This window comes from Tenrec ecaudatus, chromosome X (assembly GCF_050624435.1).
Source record: "Tenrec ecaudatus isolate mTenEca1 chromosome X, mTenEca1.hap1, whole genome shotgun sequence".
In the NCBI taxonomy this organism is placed as follows: domain Eukaryota; kingdom Metazoa; phylum Chordata; class Mammalia; order Afrosoricida; family Tenrecidae; genus Tenrec; species Tenrec ecaudatus.
In genome coordinates this window covers 142,402,208-142,417,812 of record NC_134548.1, presented here as the reverse complement: position 1 = coordinate 142,417,812, position 15,605 = coordinate 142,402,208, and the positions used below count along the sequence as shown (strand labels likewise).

General features: G+C 45.2%; 1 pseudogene; it reads left to right on the top strand.

Annotated features, from left to right (window-relative positions):
* The first annotated feature begins 4,304 nt into the window (after positions 1 to 4,304).
* On the top strand, positions 4,305 to 4,918 carry LOC142433752 (profilin-1 pseudogene; annotated as a pseudogene).
* Positions 4,919 to 15,605: the final 10,687 nt, after the last annotated feature.

The following is a 15,605-nucleotide window of genomic DNA, read 5'->3' as shown; positions in this document are numbered from 1 at the left end:
AAAAGTCTTGTTCACCCAAAGGGATGATCAAGAAAGTGAAGAGATAATCCACAGAGTGGGAGAAGATATTTACAGTGTTTGTATCTGATAAGAATGTAGTATCCAGAGTATGTAAAGAACACTTACAACTCAATAATGAAAAGATGTCCCCACTTAAAAATGGACAAAATATGTGAATAGACATTTCCCCGGAGAAAATCTACCAATGACCAAAGACAGGAGCACATGTAAAGACATCTGCTCAACATTATTAGCCATGAGGGAAATGCAAATCAAAACCATAATGAGATACTACTTCATAGTCACTAGGATAGTTGTGTATTATCAGAAATCCGAAAAATGACAAGGGTTGGTGAGGATGTAGGGGAGTTGGACTGCTCAGGTATTGCTAATGGGATTGTCAAATGGCAAGGAAACGGGAAACTATCTGCGTGTAGAGGAGCAACACTTCAAACAAACAAAAACTCACTGCCAGCAAGTCAATTCTGACTCATAGCAGCCTTTTAGAGCAGGGTGGAACTGTCCCGGTGGATGTGCCAGACTGTAAATCTTACCATGAGTAGAAAGCCTCATATGTCTTCCACAGAAGGGCGATATCAATGAATTTGCTTCAAGGCAATGGCTCTCACGACTGTGGCAAGTCCCAAATTCAGGGGTTAGATATATGTGTTGGCTCATGTGGTTGCAGGGGTTGATGAACCCCCAATCTGCTGCTTAGTCAGCAAGATGGTGGCCTCTTCTTGTTCGTGGAGTTGCAGGAGTTGGTAAATCCAAAAGGTGCAAGTTAGAGAGCCAAAGACTTAGGTAGGCTTATGTTTCACGAAGTTAGAGGTCAGCAGCCAAGAATATTGCAGCGTAATGAAAGAGAGCGCACATTGTCAGAGCATCCATTTATATGACGGAAGCGCACTCCCAGGGAAACGCCTCTTTCCACTGATTGGCTGTTCAAAAAATGGAAGCTGACTACATAATTCTGCCAAACCACTGAGAATGATAGCTTAGACACGTTGACACATCATATTGGCCCTTAGAAACAGTTTGTTGGTTTCTAAAGAAGTTAAACATAAAATTACCTTATGATTCAACAACACCACTCCTAGACATACACAAGAGAATTAAAAAGGTGCCCACACAAAATCTTCTACAGTTATGTACATAAATCATTTTTCATAATATCCAAATGGTGGAAAGACACCAAATAGCCATTAACTTCCAAATGGATAAACGACATGTGCGTATACTTACAAATATTAACCATTGAAAAATATGTTACAATATGGATGACTATGGAAAGCATTATGTTAATGAAGCCATACATCAATCGGCATATATTGTGTTTTGCTTATATGAAATATCCACAATAGATAAGTCCATAGACAGAAAGCAGGTTAGTTATTGCCAGGACCTGAAGAACATGGGGATGGACAGTGATGGCTTCATAGGGGCTTTCCATTTGGGGTGATGAAGAAGGTCTGAGACTAGATATTGAGGATATGAATTACCTTGATTCCACTGTATTGTGTACTTTAAAATTGTTAAAATGGTAACTTGTGCTATGTGAGTGAATATTATATTTTATCACAATTTTTAAAAATCTGATGGGGAAATGTTTAATTATAAGAAAACCAACCAATAAAAAATTTGGCAAAAGATTTGGACAGATGCTTCACCATATTCAAATGGCAAATAAACACAAACAAAAATATCCAACCCGATTGGTTATTAAAACCAATTGCTGTCGAGTTGATTCTGACTCATCGCTACCAACTCTAAATAACTGTCCCATAGGGTTTCCAAGGTCGTAATCTTTATGGAAGCAGACTGTCATATATTTCTCCCAGTAACTGGCTATTACTCCCAGCTATACAGTTGATTCTGACTTATAGGGAAACGTCGAACTGCCCCTTTGGGTTTCAGAGGATGTCAATCTTGAAGGGGGCAGAAATGCTCATCTGTTCCCTGGGGAATGGCTGAAGGGTTTGAGCTGCTGACCTTGGGGTTTGCAGCCCAATGTCTAACCTCCTACAATGCCAACGAAAACTCCAGTGAGTTCCCACAAGCAACCTATTAGCAGGACTAACATGAAATGGACTGACCCTATTGAGTGTTAATGAGGATGTGGAAAAACTTGAAACTGGATCTTCCTGGTTTAGTCATAGCTGATAAAGCAAAATCAGAACAAGCTCAAATTTGTACAGTGTGTGAACTGGAGTGGGGGAAGTGACAGGTCTCAAATTAATCTCTCTCTTAGAAAACAAGGGCAGCATGTGCATTGCATAGCAACCAAATCTCTTGAACAAAAGAGTCAGAAACATCAGATCACAGATCATGGCCTAGCACTCTTTGAATGTGCGTCGCTGTCCACAGTTCTGGCACTAGCCTTAGTCTCTTGCATCAAGCTCGTTAAAGGGCTCACTATGCTACTTCAACTTACAAATGTCCCCATCCTGGTTATTTTCCCAGTATGCCCACATCTTGCTACATCAGCCATGGCAAAACTGGTTCCAAGCACTGCTGGACTTCTCATACATTGCTACTGGTAATGTAAAATGGTATGACTATTTTAGAAAATATCTTAGCAATTTCTTTAAAAATTAAACATACATCCACCATGTAGTCCAGCCACTTTCCTTGAAGGTATTTTCCTTTCTCTTGCAAAGAGGCTAAACTAGAGAAAACAGATAAACAAACAACCCTGAGTGGATAAACAAAATTTGGTGGACTACTAATCAGCAATAAAGAGCTGACCTACTGATGCATGCAACCCTAAAACCATACAATTACATGAATGAACCTCAAAATAATTTTGCTGAACGAAAGAAGTCAGACCAAAAAGTGAGTACACACTGTGTGTTTCCTTGTATATGAAATTCTAAAACATGCAAAGTGTGCATTAAGAGAAAATAGGTCAGAGGGTTTCTGGGGCTAGCGGAATGGGAGGAACTGAGGAGACAGGTGCTAAAGAACAGGAGGAAGCTTTCAAGGGCAATGAAAAGTGGATCATGGTGATGGCTTCATGTGTTTCTAGATATTCAAACTTACCAAATTATACAGGTTTTGTACGCCACACACAAAGATGTCACTTTAAGGATTAAGGCGCACTTGACCCAAGTCATGGTTTTTCAATCACCTCGTAATAATGCAGAAAACCTGAACAATGAAAAGGAAAGACAGAAGAACTGATGCGTTTGAGTTATGGTGTTGGCCAATCATATTGAATAGATCGTATACTGCCAAAGGAATGGACAAATCTGTCCTGGAAGAAGTACAATGAGAATGTTCCTTAGAAGCAAGAATGGCGTGATATTGGCTCTCTTACTTTTGACCAGGTCTTCAGGAGGGACCAGTCCTGGAGGACATCATGCTTGGTAAAGAAGAGTCCAAAGGAAAGATGAAGACCCTTACTTAGTTAGGTGGACTGACAAAGGGGCTGCCCTGGGAAGCTCAAGCTTAGTGCTGATTGGGAGGATAGGCTTGGACTGGACAACCTTTACATTCTTCCATTAGACATCAGGCCGCTATGTGTCTGAGCCTATTGCATGGCACCTAATAACAGCACATATTGCATGTCGGTTCTATGTCAATAAGGATGTAAACAAAATAGGACGGGTCTTTGTATATACCATTGAGGTTGTTAGTTTATTGTGCTAACCTCGCCAATAAACACATGTGGGGTGGAAAGATAAATGGCTCTGTGAGACTTGCCTTTCAAGTTTTCGGGTCTCTTGCTTTGTGATGGTCAGACCAGGGTGCAGCTGCCTGAGCCAGTTCCCTGATTCAGCTGGCAAGGCTCACTTCCTGCAAGACATCCCTGAGGAGAAGCCACATGGACCTACCCTGATGCAGCCCTGGGTGCTGGAGCAACCATGTGGAGACCCCTGCCAGCGCTGAGATGCTTACACATTCACTGATTTTGCTTTCCTCCTGCAGTTGGCATCATTGTGTGTGTTTTGTGAGATGGAGGAGGACTTTGTGAATTGGTGTCGGGCATAAGGGTTAGTACTGTTGGACTTGTGGGCTTGGGCAGCACTGGGTTGGGATGTTTTCTTGATGTGCACTTACCCTTTATATAAAACTCTCTCTTATACGTATGACTTTCTGTGGATTTGATTCACTAAAGTACCCAGACTAACACAATCATATATATTCATGTATAAGTCAAGTTTTTCAGGACATTTTCAATGCAGTTTTTGTGGTAACATTAGGTGCCTTGGCTGATATTCCAGTCGGCTTATACTTGAGTATATACAGTATAAAAACCGCACATCCTTTTCAGTCTGGAACTATGGTACCTATAAGAGGCCATGATCCTGACAGCTAGCAGAGCTGAGGTCTGGACAGCAGCGTGTTCCCCAAACTCTCTGCCTTCCACCAACCCACCCCCCCGCCCGCCCGCCCACCAGCCCCAGGCAGCCCAAGCTCAGCCCGCGGCCCCAGCAGAAGCACCAAGAAGCTACCCCAGTAGCAACGCCATTGCCAGGTGGAACACCTACATCGACAACCTCATGGTGGACCGGGCCTGTCAGGATGCGGTCATCATGGGCTATAAGGACTCGCCCTGTTTCTGGGTCACTGTCCCCGGGAAAATCTTCATCAACATCATGCCAGGCGAGGTTGGAGTTCTTGTTGGAAAAGACCAGTCATGTTTTTTCCTGAATGGCTGACACTAGGGCCCAGAAATGTTCTGTGATTCCAGACTCACTGATGCTGCATGGGGAATATACCATGGATCTTCATACCAAGGGTACTGGTGGAGCCCCCACCTTCAACCTCACTGTCACCATGACTGCCAAGACGCTAGTCCTGCTGATGGGCAGAGAAGGGGTCCACGGTGGTTTGATCAACAAGAAATGTTATGAAATGGCTTCCCACCTGCAGCGTTCCCAGTACTGACCTCGTCTGCCCCTTCCCCCCACCACTTCCCACTGCTTTTGCAATCCCCCCATACACACACACACACACACACACACTCCATTTTTATTTTGGGGGCCATTGCCCCAAACCCCTTATTGCTGCCAAAACCATATGGGGTGGGGGTTGGAAAACTGGTTTTTTTTTTAGTTGTTTTTCTGAATAAAAAAAGATTCTACTTAAAAAAAAAAAAAAGAAGAAGTCATGATCCCAAAGCCTCCTTCTGAGAGAAAAGCAGTCCACAGGTTATTTATGAATGTGGTCATTCCTAAGTGTATCTGTAAATGGAATCTGTAGGTAAATCAGAGCACGTGTATATGATTCTTTTTGAACCTTTAGTGCAAGAAAAGACTTGAGCACTTTTCAACAGGGATTTGCACCCCTGCTTAAAATTTGTACCTCTGACCCATATATACTCAACCAGAATCTACATTTCAACAAGATATACATAAGGATCCCCTTAGGAGCTATAAGGATCATCCAGGAGCTGATTAAAATACAGATTTGGATTCAGTATATTTGGTAGAAATGCGAATTCTTAGCACCAGAATGAATGGCTTCAAAGCACTGCTTTTCTAGACTTTGAAAACAGCACTGCAGTAAATGGAGGTGATTGGAATGAAGGAATCCTTGTGAGTAGGGGTTGGTTGACTTCTTTCAAAGGGAAGGCAAATGCACATAACATTCAGGGGCCAGTGGGAGCCGTTTGAAAGTCAGACCATCCATCACCCTGGGGACAGGCTGCGAGGTCTCCCTGCATTGGCATGCCCAGATGATTGAGGCAAAGCTGAGGATTTTGCTTGGATTATCCGGAGACATGCCTCCGTGCTCCTCTCTCTCCAGTTGTGTAGAACAGTCTCAAAGCCCAGAGGCCAGAGCACCATCGAGCCAGTAGGAAGACCTCCAGCTCAGAAGGGGAAGCTGGGGAAATGATAGCCTAATGAGCTCTTTCCAATTTCTTCAAGTCTGTGATTCAGAGGATCGGCTTGCTGTGCACATTCCAGACCAGTGAGGCATCTCAAGGCCAGGAATGCATGGATATCCCATGGGAGAAAACAATGGAAGACAAGATGGAAATGAGAAATGGCCTTTTTAGGTCTCTTGATCCAAATGCAAGGAGCAAAGAGGATATGGAGGAAGAGGTGGAAGTGTCCCTTCCCTGCAGGAAAGGAGATTATGACTTGATGGGGCCTGGGGAAATCAAGTGGAAGAAACTGAAGACCTGGAATGTCAAGTCCCCAGGGATGCCTTTTCGATGGACTTGCTGGAGGAGCAAGAGGAAGGAGGTGAGATCCTCCCTGCCTGCTAACAGTGAAAGCCAAGAAGGCAAAGGAAGAGGAAGAATGAGAAATCAAGAGGCACACTTCAAAGTCATTTGTCAGCTGGGCAGCTCCTTGAGCAAGAGCCATCAGATCACTGCATGGGAAGTGCTCTCTGAGACAGGCCCAGCAGGGAGCTGTCACCCTCTCCCCCACCTGCACCTGGAGCGGATGCTTTCTTTAAAGGAGTTTAAACAAAGCTTTAAATGCCCACAGTGACTCCAGGCCGTATTTACACCTGAGGAGAGTGGCATTTTCTTCTTGATCCCAGAGGGTGATAAATGAGGAACTTCAAGCCTGACGCAAGAGAATGAGGTGTTCTTGTCATTTTAGCCATGCAGCGGAATGCACACCCAAGTAGCCTTCCTCGCCCTTCTCCTCGGTTGCTGCAATGCCCTGTGGCCCAAAGGGCTGCTTATGTGGACCAATACAATAAGGATGCCTTATGTCAATAAGGCATTTCATGGCTTATCAAGCACCTTCCTCTCCACTCTCTCATTTAGCTTCTTCTGCAACTCTGAAAGCCTGGCATTGTTTCTCCTGTTTGCGGGGGTTGGGGATGGGATTTGAGGGGCTAGAACATAGATGTTCTCATTCATTCATTTATTCAAATAACACTTGCCTACCAACTATGTGCCAGGCACCGGCTAGATGCCAAAGACACAAGTGGTGAAACCACAGAGCTATAGCCCCTGCCCTCGTGGAGTTTAGTTGCATGGAGGCGGGGAGGCAGGCATCAGTTCAACAAAAATGGAAACAGAGATTACGAGAGCTGTTGTTCCAAAGGAACCTCAGTTAATCAGAGGGTCAAATAAATAATGTCTTGAGGAGGAGTTATTTGACCTTTGAAATGGGAGTTAGCCAGGAAACACTGGGGTGGAGCAGAAGCTTCCAGAAAGAGGGAAGAGTAACGGAAAAGCATTATGATAGGAAAGGACATGAGGGTACAGACAGAGTTGTCTGTGGAGTTGTCCAAGAGAGGAGGTGGGTGAAATCATCCATCAGGTGGGTGGGGGCTAGATTCTGAAGGACCCTGTAAACCATGCCCAGGAATTTGATCCTGATCCTAAGAGCCATGGGGGCGGGGGGGGGGCATAGAAGGGTTTCAAGCATAGAAAGGGTTGGCAGTTGGCATGAGTACTCTGCCATGGAGAACACTGTGTAAGGAATGATGGGGTTTTAACGATGGGGACAGTGGAATCCTGGAGAAGTACACTGATTTGAGAGATATTTGGGAGGTAAAACTGTCAGAAAGTTCATGCTCATAATTCCAGCATGGCCTGAGATAGGAGTGGAGGCAGGGAGTTGTCCTGGACTGAATGGAGATTCCCCCCAAATGGTCCATGTTCTAATCTCCTGAACTTGGGAGTGTGACCTTATTTGGGAAAAAGAAGGGACTTTGCAGAGGCCAATAAGTTAAAGATGTCAGAATTATCTAAGTGGGCACTAAATTCGACAAGTGTCCTTATGAGAGATACAGGAGAAGGCCATTAGTACGGTGGAAGCAGAGATTGAAATGATGTAGCCACAAGTCAAGGGATGCCTGGACCCACCAACAGCTGGACGAAGAGCCATCAGAACCTAACAGAGATGTAGCCAATGGCATCACTAGGGTTGGTGTCACCCACCCCCTGCCATTGACCACCTCCATCCCAGAGCATTCAGGATCCTTAGAAATGCTTTTGTACTAATGTTACTCATTAATCATATTTCCCATAATCATCCTATGACATAAACAAGTAGCGAAATTTAAATGACAACTTCAAGTTACAATAGTACATGCAGATGAGAATGTGATCCGGAGCGTCTTTGCAGTTGGGTAATAGTGACAGCTCTAGTTGGAGCACATTGAAAGGTTCTAGAAGTTAATCTGCATCGAGTTATACAGCTTTTTAGGTGTATTGATCCATGTAAACCTCGCTTGCGGAAAACCTTTCTGTTGTTAGAATGAATTACAGGGATCTTTTTATTAAAAAAAGAATTAATTTCTGCTGAAACACAGCACAAGATTTTTCGACAGTCATTTTGATATCACCCCCTCTGACAGTGTCACTTGGAGTGGCCTGCACCCCTCAAATCCTCCTTCGTGTCTCCACTGCATGTGGCCTTGCTCATCCCTTGGTTTGGGCCCCAGTGAAGTTGATTTCAGACTTCCTGACCTCCAGAATGTCAGATCATAAATGCCTCTTCTCTTCAGTCACCAAGTTTGTGGGGATTATTTACAGCAGCCCAAGGAAATGAATACATGGGGTTTCCTGTAAAACGACAACTTTCCTCTTCCTGTTTCTCTCCTTCCTTCGTTGCTTCCTTCCTTCCTTCGTTGCTTGCTTCCTTCCCTCCTTCCTGCCTGCCTGCCTGCCTGTGTTAGGCTGGGTTGACTAGAGAAACAAATCCAGGGGCATTCATATATGTATAGGAAAGAGCTTTATATAGAAAAAGTAATTGTATATTAAGAAAACATCTTAGCCAAGTCCAGATCAAATTCATAACTCTGTAACTCTGATGTTAGCCCATATGTCTGATACTAGTCCATAAATTCCTCTTCAGACTTACGTAGTTACTCACAGCGATGCTGGATGCAGAAAGACCACAGGCCAGTGGGTGAAAAGTCATGTAGAATCAGTGGCAGTGGAAGCATCTCCACGTGGTTCTTCCAGCTCCTGAGTGTGTCTTCTCAACAGGAAGGTAAAGCAGAGAGAGTGTGTGTCCCACATCTAATTAGAAGGGGAGGAAGTTTGTGGAATCTTCATGAGAAGGTAAAACCCACAAGGAGGCATCGTCAGACTTTGACCTGATTGACAAGCTAGACTCCACCCCTACACCTATTTATCAAGTTGACATGAAGTTATGTAACTACCACACGTCATTCCTTCCGTGTGTGTGTGTGCACGCGTGCTTGCACAGAACCATCTCCTTTTTAAGGTTAGCATTTGACTCTGTGTGCTTGGGAAAAGTATGAATAATGAAAAATTGACAGCCCAAGACCTCAGTATGTAGCTAGAGATAAGCTTCAAGTGGTGGCCAGGATGAGGGATTGGCTTCTGGTCGCTTCTGAGTTATAACTTTGAATTTGACCTTGACCTCAGGGCACCCATTCTTAACCTAGCTGGTTCCACACTCAGCTCCTAGCTCCCAAGTGTCTTGGCTGGAGCTCAGAACACAGCAATGCCAGATTTGAACTTGTGCACTATCCCACCTGATGTAAGGATAGATAAGACTGACCTGTGAGGCACAAGACTGACTTATGAGGCAAGTGGAAGCAAGTTCAATGGCTCCCTGGAACTGGGAGCTGGGGCTGCTCCTGGGAGAGGGCTCTGGAAACCCTGCTGCCTGAGGAAGGAATTAGCTTGCGCTCCCTGAGGGAGCTGGATATTTTTAGACCCTAGGGGAGAGGAAGGAGGAAGGCTCCCGGGAGCTCACAGAGAGGATGCACAGAGGAAAGGAAACCGCTCCACAAGACAAATGGGAGGAACAGAGACCTGTGAGGCCCAAGGATCACAACAGATCAGATTGGAAACTGGCAACTGTCGCCGGGCTAGGCTGAGGGTATGGGACAGAGAAGCAATTTTGCACATTCTTAGAGGTTCTCTCCTAGGACATATCCGACTAGTGAGTAGCGTCCAGGGACAGATAACTGATGACCATTCTGAGAAGGAAAACATAAACCTTTTTCACTTCAATAACCAACGGACAAGTGGTGAGACCACATGCACCCTGTCAAAGGTGAGAAAACTTGCAAGACCCAGAGACCCAAGGCAGTCCCGCCAAGTTCCCCTCACTGAGGGTTCCTTGTAGAAGACAAATTGCAAAATGGAAAGAGTTTGCAAAGAAGTTGGAAGAAACTTTTCAGTGGAAGAAGCATTTCTGGGACGTTGGGAGCCCATTTAAGAATGGCAGAAAAAGTTGCTCTTTGGAAGGCATTAGTAGACAGTGAGGAGCACTGGAGGTCCTGTCAGGAAAGTGTTGCCTGGTTCATCACAACATCGGCTGTTCAAACCCACCAGCTCCTCTGTAGGAGAAAAATGAGACTATCTGTTCATTTAGTGGTCTTCAGCCTCAGAAGCCCTGGGAAGCTCTGTGAGTCAGAGGCAGCGAGTTTAGGATCTAGATAAAAGGGCTCTCTGGCTGATAACCAAAAGGTCAACGGTTTGAATCCACTAACTGCTCTTTGGGAGAAAGATGAGGCTGGCTGTTTCCGTAAATATGTAGTCTCCGGAATCCTGTACAGAGTCACCAAGAGTCAGAATCAGCTCAGCATGTTAAAGTGAAAGAACTGCTAGCACCTTGCTCCGAGCTGTCAAAGTGAGGGTGGAATGAGGAGGACATTGAAAGGGCGGGAAGCGCTTCCGGACCCTACGTGCTAAATGAATGGCAGCTGTAATCATTATTCCCCGAACACCTCCATTTTCCCCAAACCGCTTCCGTTCAGACTTTGCTCAGGGGAGTGACATGGCCCGATGTTTCTCTCGCACTGTACGCTCCTCCCCTGACCTGGATAGCTACTACTCCCACACACGAGTTTAAATAGTTCTCATTTACGGAATCGCCGTAGTTCCTCCCAGGTGCTGCACAAACACAGCTACCATCACCTGTAGTCTTGCCCCGCAGAGGAAAGATGAGGCTGTCTGGAAACCCTCTGTAATGGGTCTACTCTATCTTATAGGGTTGCTATGCATTGGAATTGACTCAAGGGACCCCTGGCAGGGCTGTGGGTTAAGAGTTGGACTGTTAACTGCAAAGAGGGCAGTTCAAGCCCAACAGCTGTTTTGTAGGAGAAAGATGAGGCTGTCTCCTGCCTTAAAGAGTTAGAGTCACAGAAACCCTATACCGTCTCTGTGAGTTGGAATGAACTCAATGGCAGTGGGATGGTAGTAGGCAGGACCCTGGGTTCAGGGGCCCTAGTTGCGCCACGGTGAACTGCTAGCTAAAGGAGCCGCCGTTTGGATCCACTAGCTGCTCTGCAGGTGAAAGCTGCAGCGGTCTGCTTCTAAAGAATGATTGCAGCCTCGGAAGGCCCACATACAGGACAGTGCTTTGGAAACAGACTCGAGCTTGATGGACTGTTAACTAGCATGGCCATGAGCAGAGATGCGGTGGTTGTACTGAAAAGGGACCGCTTCTCCAATGTGTGTGCAAATGCAGTGTCTTCAAACAGTATTTGGCTCTGTTCTGGGTTAAAAATGACACGCATGAAAACAAAAGCATAAGAACCCAAGAGGCTCCCTGTCTGTGGCCAGGACTCTGACCCAGTTGGGGATGAGAATTAGGGGGCATTAGACCCCAGACAAGGAATCCTGCTGGTTCTGTGGTTAAGCGCTCAGCTGCCAACCGAAAGGCTGGGTGTTCAAACCCACCAGCCAATCCGCAGAAGACAAGTGTGGCAAACAGTGTCTGTAAAGATGGACAGGCCCAGAAACCCCGTGGGCCCGTGCTCCTCTATTCTGCAGGGTCGCTATAGAGCAGAATAGATGCCTTGGCAATGGGTTGGGTTTGGCTTTGGGGCCAGAAACCAAGACAGAGTCAGACAGTTTGCTGAAGAAGAAGCGCTAGTAAAGTACCAACAACGAAACTCTTTGCTCCACGTGGTGATTAAGCTTTTTGTCATGGAGTCCGGTCCCCATGACTATTGTTATGGGCCCTCAAGTCAATGCTGACTCCTAATGATCCGATGCGCAAGAGAACAAAACATTGGCCAGTCCTCCACCATGCTCACAATCGTAGCAATTAGTGATGCCGTCGCTGTAGCCTCTGTGGCCATCCGTCCCATCGAGGGCTCCAGGTTAGGTTCTACTTCATCCACACCATGCTCTCTGAATAAAATAGTCTCTCCTCCAAAATGAAAATGTTAGTCGATGAAGACACCTTAAGCCTTCACCCTATGGAGAAAGTGGAGAAAAGATTGAGGGAATCAAGGATGCCATTCCACTTGGATCAACAACCAACCTTCCCAGAAGCAGCAGTCCAGAAATCAAATTGCACTGGGAAAATCTGCTCCAAGACCTCTTGAAAGTGCTAAGCAGCCAAAATGACGCTTTGCCGAGTAAGGTGGACCGGACTCAAGCCATGGTCTTCTCAATCACCTTACACATGGGAAAGCATCGTGTCAAGGGTCTTCCTCTTTTTTTTTTTTTTTTTTTTTTGTTGCTGTCCTTCTACTTCACCAAGCAAGGTGCCCTTCTCCAGGGCCGGGTCTCTCCTGACAACATGTCCAAAGTTGGCGAGACGAAGTCTTGCCATCCTTGCCTCTAAGGAGTACTCTGACTATACTTCCTCCAACACAGATTGGCTTTGTCCTTTTGACAGTCCAGACAGAAGAGGAGTTGATGTATTTGAACTGTGGTGTGGCAAAGAACATTGTCTATAGCTTCCACTGCCAGAAACAGGGACAAGCCAGTCTTAGAAGAAATGAAACCAGAGTGCTCCTTATAAGCAAGGATGGTGAGACTTCATCTTGCTTTGTTTGAACACGCCATTGGGAGAGACCAATCCCTAGAGAACGACATCAGGTGTGGGAAAGGAGAGGGTCAGTGAAAATGAGATGGCTTGAAGCCATAGCCACAACCATGGATTCAAACACAGCCAAATCCAGGAAGATGGGGCGGGTCCTGTCAGTGTTTCCTTTGGCCACACTCATTAGGGTGGCCAGCCGAGTGCAGGGAATTAGCATCTAAGTTCAAGTCTAACCAACAGCGTGAGGAAGACGAGCACTTCGTAATGAGGCAGAGCAAACCCATGATCTCTGCGGCTGTTCCCTTTGTCCTGGAGCTAGTTAGCAGGAAACCAGCTTGCAGCTGGCCTCTTAGGTTTCTTCCCTCCCTGCCAATATTTCTGTTAAGTAGCGTCAGAGACAGGAGAAGTCTTGCAACCCTTCTTCAATAGCTTGTCCCAGCCTTGAGTACCAGGCTCTTTTTTGTTTCCCAAACAATAAGCAAATTGTATTTAGTGGTTCTGACTAATGTATACCACCTACTCCAACTCTGATGCTTTTTGATACAAAGGGTTGAAAGGACCTTCCTTTTATAAAAAAATAATTTTAGTAGGGGCTCGTACAACTCTTATCACAATCCATCCATCCATCCACTGTGTCAAGCACACTTGTACATTTCTTGCCATCATCCTTCTCAAAACATTTGCTTTCTACTTGAGCCCTTGGTATCATCTCCTCATTTTCCCCTCCCTCCCTGCAACCCCCTCAAGAACCCTTCAAAATTTATAAATTATTATTATTTTGACATGTCCTACACTGTCCGACGTCTCCCCTCACCCACTTTTCTGTTGTCCGTCCCCCAGGGAGGGGGTTATATGTAGATCTTTGTGATTGGTTTCCCCTTTCTACCCCACCTTACCCTTACTCTCCTGGTATCGCCACTTTCATTCTTGGTCCTTAGGGTCCTGGATTCCCTGTGTTTGCAGTTCTTATCTGTCCCAGTGTACATCCTCTGGTCTAGCCGGGTTTGTAAGGTTGAATTGGGATCATGATAGTGGCGGGGGGGGGGGGCGGGGAGCATTTAGGAACCAGAGGAAAGTTGTATGTTTCATCATTGCTACACTGCACCCTGACTGGCTCGTCTCCTCCCTGTGACCCTTATGTTAGGGGATGTCCAGCTGCCTACAGATGGGCTTTGGGTCTCTACTCTGCATTGCCCCTCATTCACAATGATATGATTTTTTGTTCTTTGATGCCTAATACCTGATCCCATTGACACCTCAAGATCTCACAGGCAAGTGTGCTTCTTCCACATGGGCTTTGTTGCTTCTCAGGTAGATGGCCACTTGTTTATCTTCAAACCTTTAACACCCCAGATATTATATCTTTTGATAGCCAGGCAAGATCAGCTTTCTTCACCACATGTGCTTATGCACCCACTTTGTCTTCAGTGATTGTGTCTGGAAAGTGAGCATCATGGAATATCAGTTTAATAGAACAAAGTTTTCTTGCGTTGAGGGAGTCCTTGTGTAGAGGCCCAATGTCCATCTGCTACCTTAATACCAAACCCATAAATATGTGCACATAGATCTATTTCCCCATCATCACATATAAATATATTTACATATGTACATGCCTGTATTTAGACCTCTATAAATGCCCTTTGCCTCCTATTTATTTCATCTATTTCTGTTAACTTTCCTCTTGTCACACTATCATGCTTAGCCTTCATTTGGGTTTCAGTAATTCCTCTCAGTTCCATTGCCCTTGATCAAGCTCTACCAAGCCTCCTACACCCTCTTTGCCATCAATTTTGGATCACTGTTGTTCCCTTGTACCTGGGTTTGTTAACACACACTTCCTTTCCCCCACCTCCCCTTTTCCCATGTCCCCCCTCCCCCAGAACTGTCAGTCTGATTGTTTTCTCCTCCAGATTGTTTATCCTGCATATCTTATCTAGATAGACCTGCAGAGATAATAATATACACAAAAGCAAGACAGAGTAAAACAAAGCAACGGAAGAAAACAAAACAACATCATGCTCTTTTAAAAATTGTCTATGTGGGTTCAAGATGACAGTAGCAACTATGTCCCCATAGATCAAGGGCAGTGGGTTTATGGTAATGAGAGAGGGAGGACTCAAGATTAAAAACAGAGTGAGCCTAGATGCCCAACGAGAAGAATGGCATCGACGTCACTGAGTGGCACATCTAGAAACAGTTGAATTGGTGTGTGTTTTGTTACCTGTAGTCTCAACAAAAATAAAATTAATATACTAAAAAATTTTTTTTACCAGTGCTGCTATTGAGCTATACAGATGGGATCAGCTTGATGACAGCAACCAGAAGGTCAGCCAGGATGCTTAGCAGGCAGTGCATTTATGTGAAAGGGAGAGGGACAGCTCAGAAGGGGGAGGGGAAGGATGGTTGCACAACTCTCAGGATATAATCAACATCACAGAATTGGACATGTAGAAACCATTGAATCGGTATGTGTTTCCTGAGTATATTCTCAGCAATAATAGAATTTTTTAAATAAATTTTTTTCAACCTGTTCGTGTGAATTTGGTGGGGGAGTCCATTTCAGATCAGGATGTCTGCATTCAACAGTGTAAATGATGCACCTAAACCTCCCAACTCTTTCTCCCCGACCCCCACCCCCTCACACACATTTCCTGGTGGTAGAATACTACCTTCTGCTTCACCCAGGTAAACACCCGTCTACCCATTCCCAAGTTTCATCATGATTCTTTAACAGTGTGTAGTGTTCCACTGTGTGCATGTACCAACACCTATTTATCCATTCTGCCACAGATGAGTATTTAGGTTACTTATTACTTTAAAAATATGTTTTCCCAACATTGCTGCTACTGAATGTCTTTGCCCATTAGGCTCCAGTGTGAGGGAACAAACTGATGAGTGACATTGAAATTGGAAAGATGGCTGTGC